Source organism: Neltuma alba, unplaced genomic scaffold (genome assembly GCF_004799145.2).
Source record: "Neltuma alba isolate B1F8T4 unplaced genomic scaffold, ASM479914v2 tig00007941_pilon, whole genome shotgun sequence".
Classification (NCBI taxonomy): domain Eukaryota; kingdom Viridiplantae; phylum Streptophyta; class Magnoliopsida; order Fabales; family Fabaceae; genus Neltuma; species Neltuma alba.
In genome coordinates this window covers 1,014-13,921 of record NW_021634909.1, presented here as the reverse complement: position 1 = coordinate 13,921, position 12,908 = coordinate 1,014, and the positions used below count along the sequence as shown (strand labels likewise).

The 12,908-nt window shown below is 29.2% G+C and overlaps 1 pseudogene; it reads right to left on the bottom strand.

The window, feature by feature from the left end:
• Positions 1-10,897: 10,897 nt before the first annotated feature.
• On the bottom strand, positions 10,898-12,375 carry LOC114753468 (receptor homology region, transmembrane domain- and RING domain-containing protein 2-like; annotated as a pseudogene).
• Positions 12,376-12,908: the final 533 nt, after the last annotated feature.

Sequence of the window (12,908 nt, the reverse complement as noted above, 5' to 3'; positions counted from 1 at the left end):
ATATCAATTTATGAGTTTGTTGCATTGTGGTTACGGGAGAATCAAAATGGGAGGAATCTGATTGTTTTCTTTCGCTGAATGAACTCAGTTTCTTGTTTTCTAGTTCCCAAGTTAGAATATGGTATGTGAAGACAAGTTATGTCTTTGGAAACTTCAAGTCATTATTCAAATATGTTAATACACGCATAGGAAGCTTGTCTGCTTCTGTTCAGAGATCCCTGATCACTCACTGATGTACTTATATATACATATATATTGTTATATATGTATACACACAGATTATATATATTGTTTTCATCATTGATATAAGAGGTGGATAACCTAACTAATGAAAAAAATGGCAAAACAAAAAAAAACCCTAAAAATTTAAAAATTGCCTAATGAGACTATTTTATAAAAATTATTGTCATTTGCTTATCAAATGTCGTTAAAACCCATACTAATATTATAATTGGTGCCTATTTATAATTTTCTATTTCTAAGTTTTTTCTTGTGATTTTTCCTAAACTAATTTACCGATATTAAAAAATTAATTATATTAATTATTCATAATAAATATGTATTTGTTTCCTAAACTATCATTTTTAATAATTATATATATATTGAAATTGCCCAAAACTCCAGTAACATGTAGATTCAATAAGTGTCCATATCCCATGTGGGAAGAGTGGAGAGGACCACAGGGAGGGAGTGAGGGGATGGTATGAATTATTGATTTGACTTTTCTAACTTTTATATTGTGGAGCGTGCTGTTGATGATATTGATAAAGTTGTTGAGCTACCTTTTTATTTATTTTTGTCATATATATATACACAAAACTCTAAGATATTTTTATACGCCCTTATTTACTCGGTATTTAATGTTTCAATTCAAGTTTGTTAATTTTTACCGTGCCTTTGTAATTTTTCATTTAAGGTTTTAAATTTTGCAAAAATATCTTCTTCTTCTTTTTTTCCACAATATGACCATCTAAGTTAAATTCAATTATTGCCTGACCCAATTGGGTTTTACATTTGTGCAAACTGGAATTTAACACTTATGGGTAATTTTGCAAAAATATCTTAATTATCCATATAAAATACTGAATTTTTAATGGGACTGTATTACAACGAAAAATAAAATTTGAAAAAAAAACTCGCCGTAAATTGATTGAGATAAAAAAATTTCCATCTTACAAATCCAGTAAGTCTTAATTTCTGTCATGAGGAATGTTTAAATTAAATCCGTCACTGTCATAATTGAGAGATAGAGCGATAAAAAATTTCAAAAAAAATTATCGAGGATCTAAAATTTAAAGAATCTATTAGGCCAAGTGGATCCCTCAAGTTGGGTGAATTCTTAAATGCAAAAGTTGACATTAGCAAAAAAAAAGAATTTAATGAGGTTTTCTAAGCTATGTGTTTAGAAGTTTAATTATATTTATTGGTTAAAATTACTGTAATTAACATCCACGTCCGTGCTTAGAAAACAGTGATTATTGTTCTTCGTTTGGATTATTATGCCATGCTCCTTAAAACGTACTCATTTGACGCCCAAGCTCCACGTGGGTCTTAAATGCGTTTTCAGACCTACAAAAATAGTTGAAGAGTCAACAAACCGTTAATTTTTGTGTTGAAATTTACATACTATATGAGTAATACCCTTTTTTTTTTTTGCATATCAATTTTACGGGGTGTTTGGAAAACACCATAAGTGCTTTTTAAAAGCACTTTTCCGTCAATCGAGATAAACTCCTCTACATATTTACTTCGTATACTGTAAAATCACTTCTAAAACTATAGTTTGATTTCTATCCAAACATTCTCTTAATCAACCAGTTCTTTAATATAGGATAAGGTGGCAATTTATTCCAGAAATTTTTACTCAAGAGCGCTTAGGAAGTTCTTTTGATTTAAATTTGTTTTAAAAGTTTAAAATCATAACAATATTGTCCGTATCATTAAAAATATTAACAGTCACTGTTTTAATGATCAACATTAGTTTTTTAATTGTAGAGGATAACATATTAATATTATTATGATTTTAAACTTTTAAAGTAAATTTGCACTTGAGAGTGACACTTTTGAGTAAAAACTTTCTAAACAGATTTGCATATGAAACCTTTAATCTACATAACTTGATTATTTATATTTTATAAAAAGGACTGAATAGAGTATTATTTAATTATAAAACAAGAACTTCATTTTTTGCCAACTAATTACAAATAGGAAGTTCAAATTAGTACTTAAAATAATTTAAAATTAGCCGGTGAATTGAAAATGCATATTTGATATCTTGAATCGATATTATACAATGATAAGAAATTTGTATCTAACACAACTTGTTCTTTCTTTCTTTCTTTGTTTTTTTCACTTGATCTTATGTTTGAAACACGGTTATTTGATTTGGATAAAGAATATAAAAGACAGAGAGATACGAATCTGGAGACTTTTTTCAAGGAGAAACTCACACACACTAACAATAATGAACAGAGACAGTCTTAGAACTGAAGATATGGAGAAATGGTCCATATAATATCCACACATTCAATGCACTTGTTTTCCCTGCAGATTCCATTCCCCCTTCTCCACATTATTTCTTTTTATTCTCTTCCCAATCATATCATGCATTTTTTTCTCTCAACCCAACAAAAAATAAAATCACATTTATCTGTTTAAATTATATTTTCTATTCAAAGAGATAGATATTAACTATCTGAGATTACAAGTTGGATTGGATTAAACCCCGGGACTTTAATTGTGCTGGAAAGGGAATGATGAAAGCTGTATGGGAGGCATCTCATGGGTTATCATTACCTATGATCAAAAAGACTAAAAGAAAGTGGATTTTTTTTTAAAAAAATAAAATGTTTTTAATTGAGTCAATAAATAGCACTTTAGTGGTAGGCTCCTTCACTTTTTCTATTTATTCTTTTAAGAAAAATGTAATATTATTCTTGACAAGTGCAATTACAAGATGTGAGTGTGGTGTGTGTGTGTGTTTTCTATAGGACAATGAGAGGATTTTTGTGGAAAGGATGTGATCTCATATAGTCAAATCTTTTGTCTGCAGTAGTTTATCTGTTGAAGTGGAAAAATTAAATTTAAATTAATGGAAAATTCTTTATACTAGGAGCTCTTTTTATTCTTATATATAAGACAATAAGTGTATGTAAAAAATACATTTATTTTTAAAAAATACCCTTATTTATATACAGAGTATATGAGAAAGAGGATAATTAATACTATGATGCAACATGTACCCAGTAATGAGGGTACGTAAAAATGAAAAAAATAGTTAAAATTTTAGAAAACCTTTAAGTTTATTTTATATATTAAGAACATGCCTACCCAAAAAACCATATCTTGTATATAAGGTTAAGGGAATATTATTTTTACAGACAACTAATATTATTTTTAAATTAAACAATTTATGTTGTTGTGATTCCCAATTCCTATGGGCATGGGCAAATTTAATTAGGAGGAGCAGTAGCATTGCAATGAAAATTAGTCTTTTTTCTTGCCAAAATAAAAATTATTCTTTTGTTACCTTGAGCAGTGATAGTTCTAATAATCCCTTGGAAAAAAAAATGGGGATAATGTGTTTGTATATATACAGCAATAATTAACAAGCCTGATTTCATTAGGTGGGTTATATGAATTGATGGATGAATATATATATATATATATATATTTTAACAATATGAATAATAATAATAAAAAGTTAATATGCGACAATAATAGAGTGAGGAAAGGGTGAAAATGGGAGCAGCATAATTGAGTGGGACAAAGTGAAATGCTCGTGCGTATGTTTGTTTCCTTGTTTTAATTTTCTAGAAATCCAAACAGCTTAATCACTTTTTGATTAAGCATCATGTTGACAAGACCAAACCACTTACAACTTCTCATTTTAAGTTTTGTGTATAAAAGTTTCAATTTTCCATCAAAGTATTAAATCACATATTTTTCATTTCTCTAACAATTGAGTTCAAATTAATTGTCTCCCAAATTTATAATTTTTCACTCAGACTATTATTATTATTTGCTTGTATTAATAATAGGAATAATTTTTAATAAAAATGATTTATAAACAGCTAACTTTACTCTCTTTTTTTTGTCTGCCAAAACTTTAATAATTTTGTTAAATTAACTATCTAATTCTTAAATTAATAAGAATCGGAGTAATAAATAATATTTGCGTGTGTATGGATTTATGATAGTTGTTAATTGCCTTTGCCTTATGGGGATGAACGTGGGGAGGGAAGGGGGACAAATATCATTAACCCTAATGTTCCATACAAAGAACTTTTTTTTTAAAAAATTGTTTAGAACATTGGTGAAGATCCATTTTGTTTCCAACTAATAATACAATCAAGCATATAGCAGCATCATTATGTCTTGCCTTTTCCTTCTTCCCTTCATACTATTCTATTCGCTTTGGTTCTAAAAAACTGGACTACATATGAAATTATCTGGTTGGGTCCTATTAGAATATTATTAATCCTAATTTACATGAGACTCAAACTTGAAACCTTGTGTTTAAGTAATCAAAGTTCTTTCTATTAATATTAAACACTTGCACAGTTGGTATTTTTAGTCTTTAATATAAGAACGGATTGACGATTCAATTTCACTTTAAATATAAAATCCCAATCCACTTTATCCAGCATATTTATTTATTTTGCCCCCACGTAGCTCTTATGATGATTACATATGCTAAAGAGTTTCATCAATAGATAGTTCTAATACACACAATTGACAATGGTATTTTAAAAAAGATAATATTGGATTTATTTAGTATAAATAACTAACTTAATTAATTTTTTAATATTATTAAATTAGTAGGAATGAGAGATAGTAATATGTATGCATGTTGTGTGTGTGTGTGTGTGTGCGGGCATATGAGTAGAAAGCGGAGTTGGTGAACGAGTGGGGAATGATGATACAGTGAGGGAGGCTACTTGAATGAGTTGGTCGAAAGTGAAGAAGTAGCTGTGCGTGCGTGAGGAAGAAACTCAGCAAATCAAAGTGCAGGAGACTGTTATATTATATTTATAACAACAATAATTATTATATAAATAAATAGAGGTATTCAAATTCAAAATATATAATTATTATTATTATTATTGTGCTGGCTTCATCATTATCACTACCTTACCTTCTTCTTCTTTTGGTCATCAAAGTGGCATTATATTTTTTCCCCACGCCGACAGTTTCCTTCCACCTTAAATATTCCCTCCCCCCCTCTCTCAACACACACCCACACACACACAAACACACACAATATCCCTTTGCTTGTATCTCCCGATAAGATGCATGGTGGAAATTTTGACCATTATTATTATTATTAAATCGAATTTACAGAAATAATTTGTCAATTTATAATATATAACTGATTTATAAGGCTCCGAATTTTTAAAGTTTGTACAAGTAATTGTCTTCTCAAATAAAATCATATTTTAGGATAATTATTACAGCAGATGCGCATAATATAGGACGAAGGTTCTTGTTTCTTAACTATGTGCTGTAATTAATTACTACAAATCATAGTTTCTCTCGAAATATTTCATGTTATAAGTTAGAAGGCCATTTAAAAAATTATATACCAGCTCCTGTTTTTAATACTTCTTCCCTTCCTTTTTATGAACAATAATACTCCTCCGATCCTTAATATATAATCTAATTATTGAGTTAATTTTAATTTTAAATATATAACCTATTTCTTATATTTATCAATTTTTCTAAATCACCCTTATTGATATTCTCTCAACCATAATCAAATAGAAAAGTGAGAGAAAATATTAGAAAAGATGATTATAGTGTTTTAGAAAAAATATTCTTATTTCTGATAATTAATTAACTCACATAAATTTCTTAATTTAATTAAATTAGTTAAATATATTTTACATCAACGACCGGGGGAATATTTTATAATGGTATTTCCAGATTCTAGATATAATAAACAATTTTTCTACCTGTATTTTAAACTGTCTTTTCATTTTACCTCCGTAAAATAAATGATAGTGCTTGTTATTTTTTGCAATAAATTTTCACTCATTAATATTATCTCTTATGTATTCTCTTTATAAATAAGGGTGTAATTGAACAGAAAAAACATATATATCTTTCTTATACATGTATCGATTTTAAGTAATTTGAATTGCGTAATTTTGGTAGTTGTTCCTTATAAAAAGAAATAAAAAGAGTATAGCAGCTACATAATTAATTTGTGGTTATTAGGTATATTAGTTAAGTTATTTATTTGTAATAAATAAATGTTAGTCTTTTCTAAATTATTCTTATTAATTATGTATATTGGAAGTTTAATTTGGAACTAAACCCTTAACATGTGCAATTACCATATAGATTGCTTAAGAAAATAAATAAATAAATATGATATACAAAATAAATTGAGATCTTATATTTAAAAACAAATTGAATCTTTAACTAATTCTCATAGATATTACTAGTGGTCAATGATATATGACAAAAGATTAATATTGGATCCCTGTACAAGTTAAGTAATCAACAATTTTTGAGCTATCCTATGATAAAAATTAGAACATTATTTAAGAATGTTTCCGCATTTCATTGTCAAATTTCTTAAGGTTAGTAAGAAATTACTCCATTTGTACTCTAAACAAGGGACAATTTCTTTTATCATATTTATAAATCGTATCATTTTATTTTGAGCAAATTATTATTTTCTTAGAAAATAAATATATTGAGTATGATAAAATTAAAAATTCACTAAATTTTAAAACAAACTTAATGTAGTTTTAATGTTGTTCTTATTTCCTGAAAATAATTTATAAATAAGATTAGAGAAATATGTATGAATTAAGTTCTCTTAACCCTCCATCCCATGCTATTGATCGATATTGATTGGAATATCATGTACAAAACTTTTACATTAAAAAATTGATATAAAACATACTTTAATTATTTTCCTCCAGAAAATCCAATTTAAACTATAAAAATACCAGCTGAAAGTTACATAACATCGTCAATATTTTAAACGTGACAAATGTGACTTTTTAATATATATATATATATATATATATATATATATTAGAGACCATGTAAATAAATAGTACCATTTCAACATCTCTCTGTCTCAAATTTCTTAAATCAATTATGAGAAGGAAGAAAAAATTACTTATTAAATTAAATTTTGCTGAGTTTTTTCTGTAATCATTTATTATATGGACAGCATTGCCGTATTCAATTAATGCGCCCTTACCAGATTTATACAAATGCCACATCACTTGAAAGCTGACTAGTGAACAACTGCCATTACTTGTTTTATTTGCATTGCTACATTTATTTATGAATTTTTTTCCCCAGAAATTGAATATTTTGTCACCACGCTTTCAAGCTAGTGGACATAAAAGGGGCATCAAAAAGAACAAGCCAGCTATATTTCAAACCCATAATTAGGTGTATGTCTACCCATATTTAATATTTAGTGTGAAAATTACATCTAATGGCTCCTATTTTAAACATTACTCCATCCTGTCTAACAAAGCTTTTTTAGAGTTCTCTTGGGTTCTAATTATGACTTAAAAGCAACACTAATATCTTATCTAAAATATTTATTAAAATTCTTTTTGTTAAATTAGATGATATTTACTAACAGTCTAAAATTATACGCATTTATTTGTAGTGGAGCTTTCATGTCATTTATAGTGTATTTAATATTTTTTTTAATTTTTGTCTTATTTAATTCTCATTAGAGAAAAAAAGAGAGAAAAAGTATGATAATGATTTGTCAACTTAGAAAAAGAAAAGACTATCGTATCAAAAAAAAGAAAATGAAAAATATTGTTAATTTAATATATTATTTGATATGTCAAAATGTATTACAAGTGATTTATATTGACGATCAAAGTGATACTTATTAATGAGATTAATTATTAAAAGCTGCCAAATAATTATTAAATGATAATTTTCTTAAAAATATATATTTTAAAAGATTAGGGATTCAGTTTTAACTGAATAAAAAACTTAGCAACCAATTGATAGCGAGTCATATTTTTAAAACTTGAAGCACAAAAATCTAATTTTCCCAAACTTTCAAATGCTTTCCAAAGTAAAGTATGTCCTAGTTAACACACACACCTCTTGATGGCCCAAAAAATTAAATAAAAAAAAATAAAAACAGCCTCCTTTCTCGAGCACTGAACTAGTGTTCTACCGCCAACACACACTTGGACTTTGTTAGAACTTTGCTTAACAAAATGATTACAGTTAGTCAATTACTATGTACTCATCTTCAGTTTTACTAATTGCACAGCTTCTTCTTCTTTGAAGAATTTATGCTCATATTCAGGCCAAAAAAAAAAAAAAGAGAATTATACCCATATCGGTTTGACTCAGAATTCACAGAATTTAATATAACCAGATCAGCTATTCATCAGGTACAGTTACATTTGAATATTTAATTTTATAATAATTGAAGTTCAAAAACACTAAATTTTTTCCAAAACTACGTTATCATTGATTTTTATGAAAAAGTTTCAAAAACTTGCTATTGAATTTTTCTAAAAATGCGTTACGAATTTAATTAAAATTATAACTCTTTCTAAAATTGATTGTAGTTTTACCGAAAGTTGATAGGATGTGCCTGGAAAAATTAATTTATAATTTTGATCTTCAAAATAATCATAAATTTTGATCTCTCTTTAAAATATTTAAGTTCAATGAAATTTATTATTATTTTCTAATAACAAAGTAATTTAGATTCAAAATCCAAAATTGGATTTTATGAGAAAAGATAATATTAAAATTATAAAAATTTTAAATAAAGGAGTATTTCTAGTCTCTAAAATAATCCTAACTTCGTTAGATCTGTTTATTTAAATATTCTATATCATTCGGATCTGTAGATTTACCCCATCGCACTTAATTGGGAGGGCAATTCATCTGTTAAAAAAAAGAAAAGAAAAAGAAAGAAGTATAATTCGTTAACATAGGTTACAAAGTCATGTTTTTAAATCTCATATTAATATAATGGCTTTATTGGTGGATAATCTATAAATATTTTAATAATTATTCTTTGTAGTTATAAAGAAAATTACAATCGGGAAGCAACCACATTACTATCAATATTTTAATAATAAAAGCATTTAAAATTAACTAACAAGTCATTAATTAAGACAGTAAGCGGTTTCACCTCATAAGAAAGAGAACACAAGTTCAAATTTCAAAAAACACACTTGTTAGGAGAGTTTTAATCTTAATGCTTCACAGAAATTAGTCCTAAGCTCAAAATAGTTTGAGAATACTCTGAGTTATTTAAAAAAAAAAAAGACTTGAGATTAATTAAATTATATATAGGTCCCCAGTCTCCCTCAGAAAAGTCTTCGCATCAATCTCGACCTGTCTTGTTGACCATTAAAAATGCTTCAAGTAAAAGTTGACACTTTCATTTCATAGACTGAATTTATATTTGACAGATCCATTTAATTAATTATGAGAATAAATATTAAAAAACATAAAGGGACATTTTCCTGTTTCTTACGACATTAAAGGATGCTGCAGAGACACAAACTCATTTGTGAAGGGAGGCAATGAGATTATAATTATGATTACAATACTAATAACAAAAGTATATTCCTTTTGTTGGGCTTATCAAATGCATAAAGTACTCATTTTCCCTTTTGAGCTCTTTTGTTTCTTTTCATTCCCTGTAGCCCAAAAAAAAAAAACGTAATCTATTTTTTTTTTATTGTCATCACTCTCATCCTAAAGATAAGGCATTTCTATCTAATTTACACATATCAATAAAAATAGTTAAAAATATTAAATTTTTCATAAAATTTAAGCAATTTTATCTTTATTAATTTGTTTCTAACAATATTATTCTTATTAACTACATTAAACTCCAACATCATTTTTTTTTGTTGCTATCAAGCAACAACATATTAATTTCTGCTATCCTTTACTATCCTCATTAAATATGAGCATGTATAAAAAATACTTAATATTTCTCAAACTAAAAAAAATTCTTCTAATAGGCGTTCTATAACAGCGACAGGAGTGGTAGATCCCAAAAAACCAAATTTTTTTCTTTTGACCTGACAAAACACCAAACGTTGGAAGTATCAACCATCAATAATGCCAAATGATCCTCACAAAAAATAAAAATAAAATCAAAACTCTTCAAGTCCCACTATTTGGCAGTTAAAACTCAGTTTTAGAGTTGACTTTTTCTTTCAACTCCTAATTATTCTGTTTTTAAGATTGAAACTTCACAGCTATTTTTATGTGCTTTTAAATCGTATTTATCTTTTTACTGCACTTCACAGGGTTGCTATAGAATTGAATTGATGATTTGACTTTGATCTACTAAGTGAAAAATAACTAAAAAATACTAAAAAATCCAAACACCAATGATCGACTAGAACTCATTTTAGAAACTTATGATAACATACATTGTAACTATGATTTGAGCTTCCGTTTGCATGGAAGAGAATTCAAATACAATTGAAACAGTTGTAAAGTAAATAGAAATGAGTATGAAGAGTTACATCAGAAAACGAAAACTTTTAATCCCTTATCACTCACATTAATCAGATTGATTTCTAATTTTATATCACGCACACCCACACACACTCACGTCTTAGTCTTCAAGAACGCAACCTCTTTTAAATCGAACCCATTACAGCAATCACAACTACGTATCTGCAGAATCTAACCAATTCAATGGCTTTCTACACCAAGGAAGATCACTATATGGTCCTAAAGAAAAAATGGTATTGCTAAAAATGTCCCAACAAGTTAATGACAAAATCTAGCAGAAAAAACAACAAAATCCATACTGCTTGTTTATATATTATTGAGACTTTTGATATTTCTTCTGTGAAACTTACAGTGATTTTCCCTGCCCAATTTCTATTCGCAGAGGAAAGGGAGGGGAAATAAGTGAGGGCTTTTTATTTCTTCTTGATGGATTCCACATCACTTAGTAAAGATGCACGTTTACTGAAGAAGAGGGGCATAGGAAATTAAATTGGTTGTTACTAAGGCTCAGGAGTAACAACAATTGCCAACATATCAACTTATAATTACCTATAAATTCAATACTCATCACCACGACTCCATGCTCAGTACAAATAAACCTCCATCAATCACTTAACCTGTCATTATTCGGAAACTTCCATAAATCACAGAACCTGTCAGCATCTGGGGACAAGAATCTTTTCAGGTGGTTTTCTTCCAGTTCTGTCCAGGTGCATGTGAAAATGCAGAAGATGGTGAATATATAGTACAAAAAGGCCGACAAAAAATGAAGGAGAGAAGGTGTTTTAGTACACATCGAAAAGACTGGAGGGAGAACTCAGGAGAGAAACTCTGCCCAGCTGAGAAAACTAATAAAAATCAGAACATACACAGAACTAATCCCACTGCGATTTCTCTGTACAGGCCAAACATATTCTCATGTTAGCAGTTAAACTGTATATTTTGAAAACGAAGAATATGACATGGTGAATATCAACCCAGCGCAAACGGCAGAATCATCATGACTTAGGCAAACACATCAACCTGAAAATGCAAGAACATCAACCAGAATAAAACAAACACCACACAGTGATCTTACGGTGTACATCTGAGCATGAAGAAATCAACCGCCAAATCTGACCACAACACGATCCGAGCAGTAACAAGGGATGGAAGCAGATCGTTAGTCAGAACATGACAACCATCTGATTTAGTGCAGAGGTCATGAGAATTTTTTAAATGTTGTTTCCTGCTTTTTTTCATGACTATCTGCAAATGCGGTGCAGACCTCACAATTGTAATCCAAAATTTGGTTCAATGACTCAGCATTCTGGAAGGGACTGGGCAGAAGCAAATGGAGAGAAAAACTCGCAGCTGACCCGCTATAACGAAGTGGGTGATGACGATGACTAGAAGAACCAAGATAACTTGCTGAAACATTGCTTGGACTTCGAATATGTGGAGACAAGTACCTTGAGTTCATTGATGACATCGATGGGTAACCCATGGAATGTGGAGAATTCAAATGAGATGCTTGAGATCTTTGGGATGCATTCCTAAGATCTACTGAGCTTCGACTGACACTCATAAAGGGAGATTGCTGATGGGACCTAAATGATGGCTGAATGTAGGGAGTACTAGCCACAGAATGGTCCCGAGAAACAGATGGGGACCGTGATGATGACCGACCAATTTGTATTGCAGAAGATGATGCTAATGATGATCTCACAGATGACGCTAACGATGATGCTCCAGATGCTGGGCCAGATGAAAGCAACGGCGTGGATTCTGAAGGTGGAGGATCACTTAGACCAGTCCTTGCATCACGCTTACAAACTGGACAAAAGGTTCTCCATGACGTAAGCCAAGAATCCACACAAGCAGCATGAAACTCTGCCAATAAGTAATCAGAAATATAATATTTGGTTAGACTACGTAACAAAAATCATATTTTCATATGCATTTGTATCAGACTACATCAAACAGGAAACAATATATAGAATAACCATAGATTGTTAGAGACCATTAAACTAGGGGAGAAAAACTTGGGTTATTGTTACAACTTATCAAGTCATGCATAAACACAATAAGTCCGCAATATGTCTTGGATTTAAGCATGCAATGACCAAATTAGAAGAGTATGGATCATCAAATAACAAGAATGAACATAAAGAAGCCCAGATTGAGAATATTTGTTCCTAAAGAAAGATTTGATTTAAACTTAATTGCCTTGTAGCAGATGTCAAGGCCAACTAAGATATTTTTCATGAATTGTTGCCTCGTTCCATGGTGAGGTATTTTCAACTAGTTGGACAGGCATCCAGACACAGGAGTATTTGTTCTTCTGCTTAAATTTATTTTGAACCGAAGGGAGAAAGCAAATTTGTATTTGCATCTGCAGCACTCAGAAGTATATAATTTTTCCT